This window comes from Arvicanthis niloticus, chromosome 22, assembly GCF_011762505.2.
Source record: "Arvicanthis niloticus isolate mArvNil1 chromosome 22, mArvNil1.pat.X, whole genome shotgun sequence".
Taxonomy (NCBI): Eukaryota; Metazoa; Chordata; class Mammalia; order Rodentia; family Muridae; genus Arvicanthis; species Arvicanthis niloticus.
Window position 1 is genome coordinate 15770203 of NC_133429.1, and position 14959 is coordinate 15785161.

At 40.0% G+C, this 14959-nt stretch overlaps 1 protein-coding gene across 12 annotated transcripts in view; it reads right to left on the minus strand.

The window, feature by feature from the left end:
• Positions 1 to 425: 425 nt before the first annotated feature.
• LOC143436077 (uncharacterized) overlaps positions 426 to 14959 on the minus strand; it is a 93277-nt gene continuing 78743 nt past the window's right edge. For 9 of the 12 annotated variants that reach the window (XR_013106302.1, XR_013106296.1, XR_013106299.1 and 6 more), the window contains 5 exons: positions 13012 to 13221; positions 7417 to 7683; positions 4755 to 4915; positions 4410 to 4653; positions 426 to 689 (listed from right to left, as the gene is read on the minus strand). The gene's annotated coding sequence lies outside the window, so the exon portion shown is untranslated. The remainder of the gene's footprint in view (positions 690 to 4409; positions 4654 to 4754; positions 4916 to 7416; positions 7684 to 13011; positions 13222 to 14959) is intronic. The other 3 variants (XR_013106304.1, XM_076919990.1, XM_076919991.1) reach the window with 3 other exon arrangements.

Below are 14959 nucleotides of genomic sequence, written 5' to 3' on the forward strand. Positions count from 1 at the left end.
AAACAGGGCAATAAAAATGCTGTGGGTATAAATGAAGTATCCCCCTATATAATGTTCTCACTATATTCTGTTTTGGTGATAATTCAGTGACATTACTGTGAAAGTTGTTTAAAGTTTCATTATGTGTGCTCTTGCTTACCCACAATTATTCTACGGACTTGGGTAGTTTTCAAAGTCTATAGTTTAGTTATTTCCAAGGTAGGTAACCATCAGAGTTACAATTACCCTGGCAATTTTTTTCCCACCCTGACATGCAGTAAACTATGAAGAAGAAGGGAAACTCTCTTCCTGGCAGCACCTTGCCCCCCCACCCCACCCCCGTGAGAGTCTTCTAAGGTGAAGTATCATTTGCCTCTTAAAGCAGACAGACACTTGTAAAACACAAAGGACTATCTTATTGTAGAGAGGAAACAGAGAGACAAAAGTTAGCAACGTATATAAGTTTTTATTAGAATTTTCTTTTTAAAAATCCAGAATGACTATGTAGTTCAATAGTCAATATTAAAGCAGTTCAAGCAAAAGAAGAAATACGCAGGAAGCAGAAAAGGTGAACACAATTGGATAGTGTGTATTAAACAATTCAGATTAAAAAGTAATTAAACCTTATGAAGAGGTGTCTTTCCTCGAAGTCTTTTCTTTCTCAAAGGTCCAGCTTAGCTCCAAATGTGTTGTTCTAGATAGACTAACATCTGAAGAAGGGAAGGGTAGAGGAGGGGAAGAGAAAGGGACAGGAAGAGGAGGGAAGGGAGAAAAACTAGTATTTCATGAGCTTGCAAAAACAAAGTCAAGGCTAAATACTGTTTAGGTAAAGTATATATAGGTTACTTCATTTAATCCTTATAACAATGTTGGTATCATCCCTTCCCCTCCCCCTCCCCCATTTTTAAAGACAAGGATGGATTCTGCCAGTTTAATTCACATGACCCTGTCACACAGCTAACTTGGTGAAGATAGCAGAACCCAACCCCCTCCCCCTTCAAAGCTTCACTATACCACACCTGTAAAAATGACTATTATGGATCTTTGGATCTGGATATGGAGCTAGCCCATGCGAGGTATACCTTTATTTTGGAGATTGGGAGTAGAGAAATCTGGACCACATTTCCAAGAGGACAAATCTGGTTTGTCTATTTCTTCTTTGTTTCAGAAGAAAGACCTCAAAAGTTGTCGAGAAAAAGTCACAGAAGGTTTGAATGCTGCCTACAAGTGAGTGGGCTATTAACGTTCTCCGAGCATGATTGTTAGTAGAAAAAACGGAGGGGAAAAATGTATGATAGACAGAAATGCGCAAAGTCGAATGTGCATGTTAATCGGTGGTCAGGAAGATGAAAAAACTCTCGAAACCTCCAGTCCTTAGCTGTCAATGCCTAAGGATAAAGACACTCAAGGAACACCAAAGAGGGTAGCAGAGCTGTCCACTAGCTCACGTCTCCAGCACGTTCCACAGGCTAGAGTTCTCTATCCTGATGGCCCCTTCTTAGTTGATGAATTTTCACAATGTATTTCATGGCTTCCATCCCTACATGAGACTTTATTACGATCACATAGGAATAAAAAGCCATAAAGCACTAGAGTGAATTTATCTTGGTCGGATGTAAGACTTATTTTTCTTCACACGACTTCAAAACCATTTCCAAGCTAACCAATCATTTCATGCTACATTAAGGAACATTTTTTGGCTACATGTAAGGGACACAAAGCACACTTAGATTGTAACATCACAAATTAACAAGATTTTATCCTTCAATGACAGTCTTGGCTACAAGGACCAGAAACAAGACCAGGAAAAGACACTCAGTAACATTCAACCACGGAATGTCACCAGAAACAAAGGACACTGGGAAGAATTCCTGGAGAAAAGCTCATCACTTGGACATTGAACTTGGGAACACATAAGGAAAGACAGAAGACAGACAAATCACTGTACAAGCTGAAGCCAGGAGAATAATTTCAAGCCTCCTGCTTCTACTTTCTCCCCCGGATGCTTTCTTACACACTCACTGTGTTCAGATATTTCATGTGGTACCAAGTGGAAAGGAAGAACCTTAAGACCTGCATGTTTTGTGTCATCATTAAACTGTCTATACCCAAATAACCTAAAAAGAAAAGAGAGAAAGAAAGGGAAGAAAGAATGGAGGGAGGGAGGGAGGGAGGGAGGGAGGGAGGGAGGGAGGGAGGAAGGAAGGAAGGAAGGAATGAAGGAAGGAGAAATTAGAAGGATCAAACCCACAGCATCAAGGTCCACAAGTGTTTCCTGCCTGTCCTCAGCAGTTCACAGATGTTGAGGACAACCCCACCTCGTTCTATGGAAACAAGTATCTAACTAAACCAGAAACAATTCTAGATGCTGATGTTTCTGTGATCAAAGTACCACAGGTCCACACACCAAGAACATTTCTCATGCTGCATTCAAGTGGCCTTGTTCCTGGCATTATAAAATCTCTTACTAGTGGCCACACTGAAGCCCTGAAAGCTTGATGTTGGAAATTTCCTTATTTTTCTAGCCTTTCTAAAATAAATCTGAGGTGCTGATTTACCAACTCCAGAAGCAGGAGCATCCCACACTATCATCACCTGCCCTCTGCATTAAAAAAAAAAAAAAAAAAAAAAAAAAAAAAATAGAAAGAAAGAAATGTGCCATTCAAATTCAAATGTATAAAACCCCATCCACTTGAGTTTTTTCCCCCCTTAGGGGTAGAATGCTAAGCAAGCTATTTCTACCTAGAAATCACTATAATGAAGTTTTGGGTTGTATGAATCATAAGGAGACTGGAAATAGTTACATGACAGGAAGTGCATACATAAATCCAATTATCATGCACAAACATGCAAATGATTTAAGTGCTGCTTCTGAAACTCTGGTTGATATTCATTAATCTCAGGTTGCACTTTTTGAAGGGGAAAGACATGCTAATTGGGTCCAGATTAATGCACTCCCAAACCTCTCCAATTTGTTTTTAGGTGAGGGTTAAATGATATGTATTAAAATAAACACAGCTGCTCATCTGCCTCCACCTTTCTGCCTTGCTTTTGCTCTACCTCTTCTCCCAGCTGGCTATCTCCCTGCCTCTCTCCATTCCCCAGCTGGCTCCCCTCCCCAAAGCAACCCACCCCCAGCTGGCTCATCTCTACCATGCCTCTTCTCTTTCAGAAGCTATCAAAGAGGCTGGCCTTGTTCTTTTTGAAAACACATGGAAGAATGACTCTTTTTCTTAGTCAATGCTTGCCCTTTCCTCAGGAGCCCCCACACTCCATAAAGGAGATCATCCACATATTAGACCCCAGTGATGCTTAGCCGTGGCACCAAACACATATACCAATAGGAAAGCAGCCTGGTATTTTTTCAGATAATGCACTCTTTTTACTAGTCTGTGCTGTGGCCCTTTGGACCAGGATTGAATGGTAGTTTGAAAGATTCCCCAGCCCAGGATTGCTGGGAGCCAAAATTGCTTCAGGTTGGCATGGCGATCCTGTGACTTGGTTGTGTGGGAAATCAAAGCCTGAGACCAGACGTGTTTTTTTTTTTTTTTTCCTGCATTCTTTCTCTGTGACTCACAAAGACACTTGACTTTCCCTGTTCTTACTCTCTAGTGAAATTAGTCATAAAAGAAAAAAAAAAAAGTTATAGTTCATTTGTTTACTTAGTGATCTTGATAAAATTTGGCACAGAAGGAAATGACACATTCAGGGGGGAATCATGTGAGTAGTGATGGTCTTGAAATACTAACCTGTTATTTTTCTTGAATTTGATCTTTAGAAAATTGAAACAAAGAAGAGCTACACATGGTACTGTGGATGAACTCAGGCAGTTCCTCCCACCCTTTTAAAACAAACATCAAGAGCTTCAGCCAGCCACTATAAAGGAGAGGGAGGCTTCCAACTAATTTGACACTGAAGGTGATGTTCAATTTGAATCCTGGTTGCTCTGCCCTGTGATGACTTGCACTCAATTGACACTCTCCCTCTCAGTATGAATTGAAAATGATTTGACAACCTTTTTCCTTTCCAAACATGAAATTTAAGTCTTGGATCCCATCTTTTGAGGTCCTATCATAAGTCTAATTCTCCCAATGCACATTCACAAGAGAGAGAAGACAACAAGAGCACACACATACACAGAGACATACATTACTGGACAGGCCACACAGCAGAGCACTGTACATGAAGACAGACAGCTAGTGACAGACATGGGGCTCAGAGAGCCTTTCCACCTACATTGATTCCTGCATATTTATAAATGTAAAATTAGTCATCATAAATAACAGCAAGGACAATGCCAATATTAAATCTGTCACCATCCTGCCCTGAGCGGTGCTTGGATGGGAAATACACTTAAGATTGTATTCGCTCCTAAAAGAGAAAATGATTACACACTAACCAAACCCTAAGTACAAGCTAAAGATATTCACCTCATGAAGCTATTCCTCAACTAGCCCCTTGGCACTCGCTGGAATTATTCGCAGCACGATCTCTACTTTCTCATTTTCTGCTGTCTCCATGTGGGTAATTTCTTTCTCATGATTAAAAGTGAGCTTGGCAGATCCTTCAAAGCGTGGTTTTAGGTGTGGTGGGCCTCCGAGCACATCCCTTTGTCTAAGGCAGAATTCTGAGGATGAACCTTTAGATGGTAAGGTCTTGACAACATTCATGTACCTAAAAAGATAGTTGTTTTTAAGGCAGGCTTCGTAGATATCTTTATAGAAACATATTTTGTGGCTGTAACATGCAACTGACAAATGAAATGAACTGTTTACCTTTGAAAGAATAGGCGGGTTTTTCTCTTCCAAACAATCACTGCAGCCTTTCTGAAGCCATCCAGAAATGATGCTGTTTCCTTAGACTTATCCAGCATCTGAGGTTGGGAGATAACCCTGTAGCATTGGCCTCCTTCCCTGGCCCCTTCATTATTAGCCTCCTGGTGGGTGAGATAGAATACAGAGGCTGAAATAACCCTACTTCACACAACAGGCTCTCTCTCTCTCTCTTTTAAATTGAAAATCCCCTTATTACAAAACAAGGGGTGTTCTTTCTCTTCTACCTTTAAGTAGGAATGCCACATTCATTGCTTCTTACAAAAACCACAGCTGCTTTTAAAGCTACAGATAAATAGAATGTGCTAGGCAGTAATTCGACTCAGTCTGAATGCATTATTTTCCAAGACACTTCGGCAAGGGGCTTTTTTATTATTATTATTATAAACTGGAAGGAACAAGGAAAGTCCTTTTTCTCCTAATTATGGATGTGTTTTGTTCCCTACTATTAACCTATAATGTCAGATTGATCTTCTTTTGCCGCAGCCCGTTCAATAAATCAACATTTTTCTTTTCCTGGAAAATTAGAGGGCTAATGATTAAGTCTTCATAAACTTTAATGATGAAAATAAAATTAGAACAAGAGAGAAGCAGATGCTGAAACCAAAAACTCACCATGGGCTGAGACCATGGAAGCAAACCTTGTTTTGACACCCAAAGTTAAGATCAACAGGACCGAACTATAAATGATAATTAATTTAATTTTAATATATGTAAGGCTCTCCAGCCACCTTGCTATTCTGGCTCATATATAGAAAGGGAGAAAATACATAAATATCAGGGTGCTCTTTCTACATAGGACACCATACCATTTCTGTTTACTGCTTACTGGTTCAATACCAGAGGTGTTTGCCAATGCTAACAGTTGTCCTCACTTAGTACTCTCATCTGAGCAGTGAATTAAAGAGCTAAAACAGAAGAAATTCTCACAAAGCGATCCACTTGAGCTTCCCTGGGCTGTTTCAACCTCAAAAACAAACACCGAGAAAAATCCTGAGTTCCTAACACCATCCAAACCAAAACCAAAATTAAAAACGCAGAAAAATTTTATTAACCTAGGTTCTGCTTAAATTTTGATCCCAATGTTAACATTTCTGACTATAAGATTACGACTGACAACAGCAACAGTGCTATATAGGTCTATATGGATATATTGTCTTGCCAAGGGCAAAAATTCCACAGGGTGCCAGTGGGGTTCCAATTAAGACAAAACAAATACTGCTGTAGCCTGACAGCAAGAGGAGATTACCAGTAGATCACAGTACATGGGCAGGTGTGCCACTCTGAAACCAGACTGAGCCATGCTGTCAGCAGAGTCTGAAGAAGAGCTGGGTGTGGCAGGTGGCCTGAGAATGGTTTATTCTTGTTTGCTCATATGATTTCCAGAAGGTTGACAGTGGCAATCAATGGGGTTCTTGTACAAAGCACAAAGTCTCCCCTGAACCCTGAACTGAGACTGCATTCATATTTAAGAGACCCCAGACCCAAGGGAAGAGAGAATGACGGAGCAATGGAGGGAGAGAGGCACTTTGAAATTACATTTGCATTTAAAACTATCCTGACTCTTTCCATGTAGATCTGTCTGAAAAAAAAAATTTTTTTGAAGGGGTGTATTTGTCTCCAGTGAAAGGCTGACTGAATTTTTCTAGCACCTTCTTTAGAATAAATATGTGTGCAGTGAATGTTGGTGACAGCCTTCAAGATCTTATACTCTGATTAGATCTGAATCAATTTCCCATCCACTGATTTGCCTGGGAACACACAATGTGCTGGGTAGGTGCCCACCCTGGCTCACGAGCCTGAGTGAAGCCCTGGCAACCCACAGAGGCCAGTTTACCCTGAATAAATAACAGAGCCCTGTTCCTAAGCCACATCTCGAAGCATATTAGACATTACCATAAGAGGAAAATTGAATCCCTGAGTGTCGATAACTCCATTGTGCGGGTGGCACAGTAACAAGCTTGCCTTGGCAATCCACGGTGTTTGTTTTTGTTACAGAGATGTTGGAGGCAAATAGAAAACAAATTCTCAGCTGTAGATTTGAAGGAATGTGATATGCATAGACATCCTAATAGACAACACCATTCAAATAGAAACAATTCAAATAGGTTGTCCATATTAAAATAAAAAATTACATCCGAGCACACTCTTGCCTCAAACTGTTTCCCATACCCTGCCCCTTTTGACCCTGGGTAGATATTAACACAAACCAAGATGAGCAAGGTGAACCTGAGCTTATGAAGACAGGGTTATCATTGTGTCGTTGTTCTAAAGCAATAGGAAAGTACGTGCTGATGACATTATCCATCAAGCACAATTTTGGCCATCATTAGAGCTGGTAGCTCTACTGAAGAGAACTCTTTGATGGAGAAAGCATGGCAGCCATATTTTGAAAAATAAGCCAAAGGGATGCTTCAATAGTCTTGCCTTATTCTGTTCTCTCTTTGGCAACAACAACAACAACAACAACAACAACAACAACAACAACAACAAAACCAAACCAAACCAAAACAAAACAAAAGAGGAGAAACAAAATAAGACAGAGAAAGAAAAGGAGATATAAGGAGAAGAAAAACAAACCAGGAAAAACCAAAGTGCCACTCACCAAAACAGAGTGATTTTTTTTCTTTCCCATGCCATCTGCTTCATGCCATCCTTCTGCCATCTCAAAATCAATCTAGTTGTAAATTCTCTCAGCCTCACTCCTTTCCCTTTATGGGGAGGACAGCTGTCCCCATCGTACTGTCTTTGAGACACCTCACAGTCACCATCTTTTAAGGAACAGCCAGTATTGTTCTTGACATTTGTTGCTCAGGGTTCTTCTGTCCCTTGTGCCTCTCCATCAAAAAGTTTCTTTCCCCTCTCAGCCTCCCTGAGGACAAGCAGCAAAATAAACACAGTGCAAACCAGCGGTGTGAATCTACCCGGCTTGAATTCTGGTAGATTCAAATCACTTTACTATTTCAGTGGCAAGTCTACATAGTGACTTCACTTTAATTATGGGGCTTGAAGGTAGAAAAGAAAAATGGCACTCTAGAAAGGAGAAGGAGGCAACACTAAGTACGGGACAGTGATGCGCACTCTGTGTTCTCAAAGAGGAGGCACAGCCAAGTTTCCAGTGATGATGTCCATGGGGAGAAGGTGGAATCCTTTGGGCTGTGTACCTGTTGCCTTCCAATTCTAATACTGTGTATGTCCCCTGCATGGCTGCTCTCACACATATAAAAATCCACCCTCTTTAAGGACCGCCCATGAAAACATTCACTCTTCAGTTGGCGATAAGACACTAACCTTATTTCAAATAGTGGGTAAATTAAAATTTTAAAAGTTGTCATTCTATGTTTTTACTTCATCCCTACTGAAGGGCCAGCTAACCATGTTCAGGTTTTCAACGGACAAAGAGACTGAAGGCCAGTAATAAGATGGAGAAAGTTCCAAATGACAAAACCACGGCTTACACTCAACACATTAGGAAGACAATACATTATATTTTGCCAAAAAGGTTAGGCACTGTTTTAAGTGGAAAAGATTATGGAAGACTAACATTGTTATAAATACGCAAGGTCTAGTTTTCTTAAGAACAAACCCTGCTGCTGTAAATATAAAGATAGCCCTTCATCTCCTCTCCCAGTGCCTGCTTTCTAAATAGGGTGGTCTGGAATCATCACAGTTTTAGGAAGGTAGAGACCTTATGTGATCAACCTCAAGTTATCATACAAGAAAGCGTAGACTCTAAGACAGACAACCTGAAAAAGGCATCTTCCTCCTGATGGGGTGCTTGCCCATGAACTTGCCTCCTAAGTCAGAAGGAGGCTCTGGAATCCCCAGACCACATGGCATTGGGGTCAAGAATCCACTCTCAACAGCGATCAGTCCAGGAATAAGGGGAGAAGACAACAAAGAAGAGTGTGCTGTTGGAACAGGAATGTCCTACAACACCAGTGTCCAGTGCAGCATGCCATGCTGTGAATATGGAGTCAGCCTCCACAGGTGCTCTTTAACCGCTTGTCAAGGCTTCCTGACACCAGGGACTTTCAAGTCAAGAGGTCAAAAAAAAAAAAAAAAAAAAAAAAAAAAAAAAAAAATCTGTCCCCAGCTTCTGTTTTCTGTTCTCCTTCAAGGAGCACACTGAAGAATGGGGCCACTCAGCTGCCTTTTAACATGTCACACTTGGATAACTCCCTTCCTTTCCAGGGAGCTTGTCCATTCCATTTGGACTCAGGGAAGAAAAGCAGAAATCTATTCAGAACAAAAGAACCACCCTCCTTTTGCCTCTTTTGTATTTTATTTTTAAGAATGCCCACAGTGTAGTTAAGTTGAAAAAGGTTTTTTTTTGTTTTTTTTGTTTTTTGTTTTTTTAAAGACCACTGAGGCAACAAATCACATAGGCAAAAACCTGAGGTTTAAGACAGAATCAAATTCCAAAAGCTAATTAAATTCAACAAGAACTTCTCAAAGGACCACATAATCAAATTCTTCTCAGTCTAGAATTTCGCTTTTGAAGAGGGCAGTAAGTGGAAGCCGGCATGGTTGTAGATTGTGTAGTGTGTGAAAGGAAGGAAAAAAAAAAAAAAACCTGAGATGGGGTGAAAAAGATGAGATGCATGGATTTCTGACTGGATGCCTGGGCCAGGACGCAAGGAATAGATAAGTCCCAGCTCTGGAGGAAGTAAATTTGAAGGCAGACAGTAAAACGGATTGAACCTTATTACCTCGAGTCCCTGAGAAATTCCCAAGACAGTTGGATGCAATTTGAAAAGGTCAGAAAAATATTTCCTGCACAGCACCGCTTCATGGTTTAAGGGTGTACATTTGTGAGATGCCAACTCTAATCATTTTTATTGACTTTGCTTTCTAGAGACAGACAGACAGTCTGGGAGACAAGACCGGCAGATAAGGGAAAGGCAATCTTACAAATGAAAACCTCTTTGACTTTGTTCTCTGGCTTGTGACTATGAAAAATTCCAAGTCTTGCCCATTTGAAGAGAAATTAGTCGCTTTCCCCTCTGCAGGCTGACAAGAATGAAGGGAAGAACAGGAAAGTATCCTTATAACTCTAATGAGTCTATTTCTGTTCATTGCTGTTTAGTTCACCTTTACCATATGCTAAGCACAAGGAAACCTAGGTGATGCTGCACTGTACTCCGGGGAAATGGTTAAGATGGAATGCCAGAAGGGACAGATGGACATGGGCATCACTTTGCTGCTACCATAGCTTTTGAGGGTGGCTGTGGGGAAGCAGGGAACCCACAGGAGACAATGAAATGAAAGTGTACAAATATCCACCAAAAATATTCTTCTACTAAAGATCCTATTGTCATTAAACTGCTCCAAAAGAGAAAGGGAAAACAAAGATTTCTCTTTAAATGAGAGCCTTTGTTAGCAAATATATTTGTGGGTCTCTGTCTTTTTTCCCCTGCCTCTCGCTTCTTTTCTGTTGTTGCTGTTGTTGGCATCCAATTAGAAGTTAAAGCTGACTTTTCAATACAGGATGCTGTGATCCTTTTCAGCTCTGCAAAGTTTTAATTAACATCTGACTTCTCTTTCTGTGAGGAAGCAAACACAAGCCTGTTTACTCTTATTTAGAAGCAGTGCTAAACTTTTTAATGGCCCTGAGACCTGTCTGTATGCTTTCCCAAGATGTTCTGGACCCATGGGGATTATCTTGGCAGCTTACTAGAGCCTTTCAACCAGCAAGATGTCTTTTCCTATGGACAGCCTTCAGGCTGATCACTTCTACAGCTGTGTTCTCCACAGACCATCGCAACCAACAATGTAGGAGGCCAAACACAGGAGGCTTTGCATAATGTCAAATGCCCCTGTACAAAGGGAAGAAGCAAGCTCATTAACTGGACATCTGGATTCTTGGCAGCGAGGGTGGGAAGCTCTGGCTTGTAATTGCCTTTTTCTATACGTGTAGCCTCAGTGTTTGGGAGTGGTTCACGATAAGCAATAGAATTTGGTGAAATTATAAAATTTCCACCTTATGCAGTATCTTAGAACACTAAAAGATATTAGAGGTCCTAGGTCATTCTAGAACTTTATGATATAGGCCTCCACTGAATCGCACTTAACATGAATTTTCCTACAGTTTTATCTTTATGGTTTTACTTGCAAAAACTGTTTAATATCTACCTACCACCTTATACTGTTTATGTTACTCAAGAACACTTCCAAGTCTTTTTCCTTAATAATACTTATAGCAAGAATCATCCATATTAAAATAACAATAATAGAAGATAGTATTTCAAGTAGCATCCATTAATTAAACACTGTGTTTAACATCCAAAGAAATACATTGTCTTATTTAGTTCTCCCCGAGAATTGAAGTAAGCTGAATGAGGAGATGGGGCCAGAGTATTTGTCTAGATTTGATAATGTGTGACTATTAAAACTGGGACTCCGACCAAGACTTGCGACCAAGACTTGTTTATTTCTTCCAAAGTTCTAAGCTTTCCATCCATGCTGCACAAGCAAGGCAGAGCCAGGAAGGCCAGTCCCAACTCACATTGTGTGCTTCACAGCCTGGGGCTGTGCTGAGCCACCGTTCCTGCTCTTCTGCACTAAGCCAGGGCCACTGAAAATTCACCTCAACTCAACCAATTGCAGCCGACTGTGTGGAGTTGTGAAATAACCCTTGTTTTCAGGTTTGTTTTATGTCATCATGGAACTTAGTTCACAAACAGTACAATACACTCACAGCAACCGCCTTAATCAGGTCGCGTGGTTCATGGTTCAGGAGCACCCGATAGATTCTGATGACTGTGACACACAACTTATACTGTACTTATTTGAGTTATCTTTGAATTATGCACTGAAAAAAAAAAGAAGAAGGAGATAATGCTTCTCAGGCAGAGCTGCATGAGAGCTAATGTGAGGTCAGTGAGTCACTCTTGAGACACAACTTTGAAAGGGGAAATGGGCAGCTATTTGGTTATTATCACAGGTAAGTAGGTGGAATAAAGAGAAAATAAATGACAGGTCACTGGAGTTTAGCATACTGCAGGTCTTTGATTGCAGCAAAGTGTACCATACATCATTAGATTTCAACAAAACGCTATTTTATCATTACCTGACAAACATTCATTTTCCGCTGATTTACTAACTGAATCCTCAGCAATGATTCATCTTGTTTATAGAGATTATGGTTATAAATGTCAAAAAAAAATTCTGCTTGGCTTTTTGGTACATGGTGTCTTTCCTTGGCATCCTTTCTCAGATCTCCCTATATCTGAAGAGCAGAGCGTTTTCTTAAGTTATCAGCTCACTTTACAGCAAAAGACCTCTCCCAACCCTAAGCCTGAATAGACACATTTCCACTGACAAAGGTATCTTGGAACTCAAGGGCCATTAAAATGAGTCAGTCAATGAGAGATATATAAACACCTGGGCTGTACTTCAGGCAAAATGATGTCACTCTTAAGGATGAATGATGGGAGCATTTAAAATAGAGGCGATCCAGCAAAGCCATTGAGAAGTGCAAAGAGCAACAGGTAAAGAAGAAGCTGATCACAGAAGGAGCTTACATTTGCAGGATGCTCCCTGCCCCCTCCAACATTTCAGTTTCATTCCTTTTCTTTAGTACAGAGCAGGTCTAAGAACAATATGGAGAATGTATTAGGAGTCCCCCCCCCCTTGGAAACAAAAGGAATCGAATTCCCAACCAAGAAAGAATGTAAAACACCATCCCAAATTGTCTATATTCAATGCATTTGGTCAAGGAGTTTAACATAAAGCCTATTTATCTTCAACAGAGGAATACCTTGCAAAATATTTTAGAGACAAGCTAATTAGTTAATTTAATATTTTTTTTCAAATAGCAATTTGCTTACAAATGACAATATCATAAAGAAAATCTCCATCATGAAAGCACTGGAAGAAACATCAAGCTAGACCCCTTCATGAGCTTTCTGCTTTACCTGATCCTTTCTGTGTGCATAGATTCAGCTGTGAGCACCAGCGCTATCACAATGAACTGTGTAGAAACAATGTTACAGGAAGATGACATGCAATTAAAACGTGGTGTTCTAGCAAGAGAAGCAGAAATACATCCCAGACAAGGTAGAGAAATGAAAGCAGCCCTTTTCTTCTTCCTGGACCACATGAACTACGTTAACAATTTCTCAAAGCATATTATTAGATTTTTATTTTAATCATTCTTCCAATACTTCAATGTCAGAATGTTAAATGCTTTGTGTACCTGGCTGTCCTTCTCAAGAGGACTGTGGTAGTATGAGAACCCAAATGTTATCCAAGTCCATTTTCTGTGAATTAGAGGATTCTCTGGAGCATATTATTTCCTGTGTTGGGAAAGAACGTGGCTTAAATTTTTTCTGAATAAATTTTCAAAATCAAATTTGAAAGTTTTCATGAGAGATGATCCTCCCTGGTGGGTGATGTGAAGCATAACCTGAGGGGCAAACATGAAAATAATTAGCATAAAATGTATTAGCATATAGATGCCTTTGAAATAATAAACAGCAGAAAAACCAAATGCTTATCCCCAAAAGAAAGTGATGAGAAAATATGAAATTAGCATCTTCTTCTTGCATGACAACTCTAGCCTGAAAGCCAAAATAACATTCTCATTCTATGAAGGGTACAATGACCAGGGAGATGGAGAAAGAACCCTGAACTCTTAACTCTCCTTCCTTTGCTTTATTTGGTCATTATGACCACATGAATATTCTCCACTCAACCTGTAGCCCATACTGCCTATTCCTTTCTTCTTTGAACAGAAATAAAACCAAACATCTTCCCTTTCCTTCCCTTACAAGCCACCAAATACTCAGATGTAAAGCTTATCTTTTCTTTTCCCAACCCTTTTCTTTTATCAGCCTTTCCATGGTTTTCTAGGTGGCACATCAAATGCTGGAACTGGCGATTTCATTACCAAGAGGACAGGGGAGCCTAGTTTTAAAGTAGTATAATATTCTGTTTGTATTCACTGTGGTCCACAGTTATTGTTTATTTGTAATAGATGATACTTCTGAGATACTAGCTTGGTGTAGGCTGGCATGGTCGCAAGAATATGGAGTTGGTCTCTATTTTAAAGTCTGTTTAGCTATCCTTGGAAATGATGGGTTACACCTAAGTCAGTCTTCCCACTTAACAAGTAGTGATAATTCTACATTTTATCAAGATTGTTAGACAAGTATAAAGAACATACACAACCTGGGCTCTGTAGCTTTGTTCACCTTCTCCAATAACATCAATGAAAATTCTATATTTTGTGATTTTTTGGGGGGGAGGAATTAGTAAGTTAAATACCATCCTACTTTAACTTTGCATGTATTTAGATAAATGAGAAGTCTTAAGGACATTCAGGAAAGATGCCATAAAAGACAATGGATCTACAGTGATATGACATTATAAAAATGCACTCCCCCATCCAAAAAGTAGTCAAGAAAATAAAGATTCTAGAGTTAGTCATCTCATAAAAGCAAAACTGGGGCTTCCAGTTGAGCTTTGTAACTACTGGCAGAAATGTATGACTATTTCATAGAGTGCAATACAGAAGTAAGGATTCACTAACCACGCTTAAAATTACCTAGATCACATGACACAGTTGACTCTCTCTCAAACGAGAATCATGCTGTATAATTGAAACAGGATGTATTCATATCTAGCCTGTATTGTGTTATTTTGATTTGTGTATTTGTTTTCGAGACTAGATCTCACTGTACATCCCAGGCTGGTCTGGAGCTCTTTAGGAAGCCTTGATTTGTGGCTCTGCTCTTTCTATATAGCTCATGCCCCAGTCCTGCCTTTCCTTAACTGACACTGCTTACATTTAGAGCATCTCATCATCAAAGCCTGCCTTTCTTGAATACTTAAGTCTCATCAGTACTTCACATACTCCTGATACACCATGATGAAACTGGGAGAGCGGACAGAAAAGCCTGCATTTGCATAGTTTCTTAACAAATAGACTATGATACAGTGTAGTTGAGGAGTTTTAACTGCGCTGTAAGACCAGAATCATGACTCTGTTCATTTTTTCCCTTTCAAATTGATCTCACAGAGCCTGTGTCACGAGGTTGACATCGTACACAGGGCAATCCTGCCAAATGTCATTCAGTCCTTGTCTTTCTTCTTCACTGGACCACATAGAGGCCTGTGCATTGGATTTCAGACTAGTTTGGAAA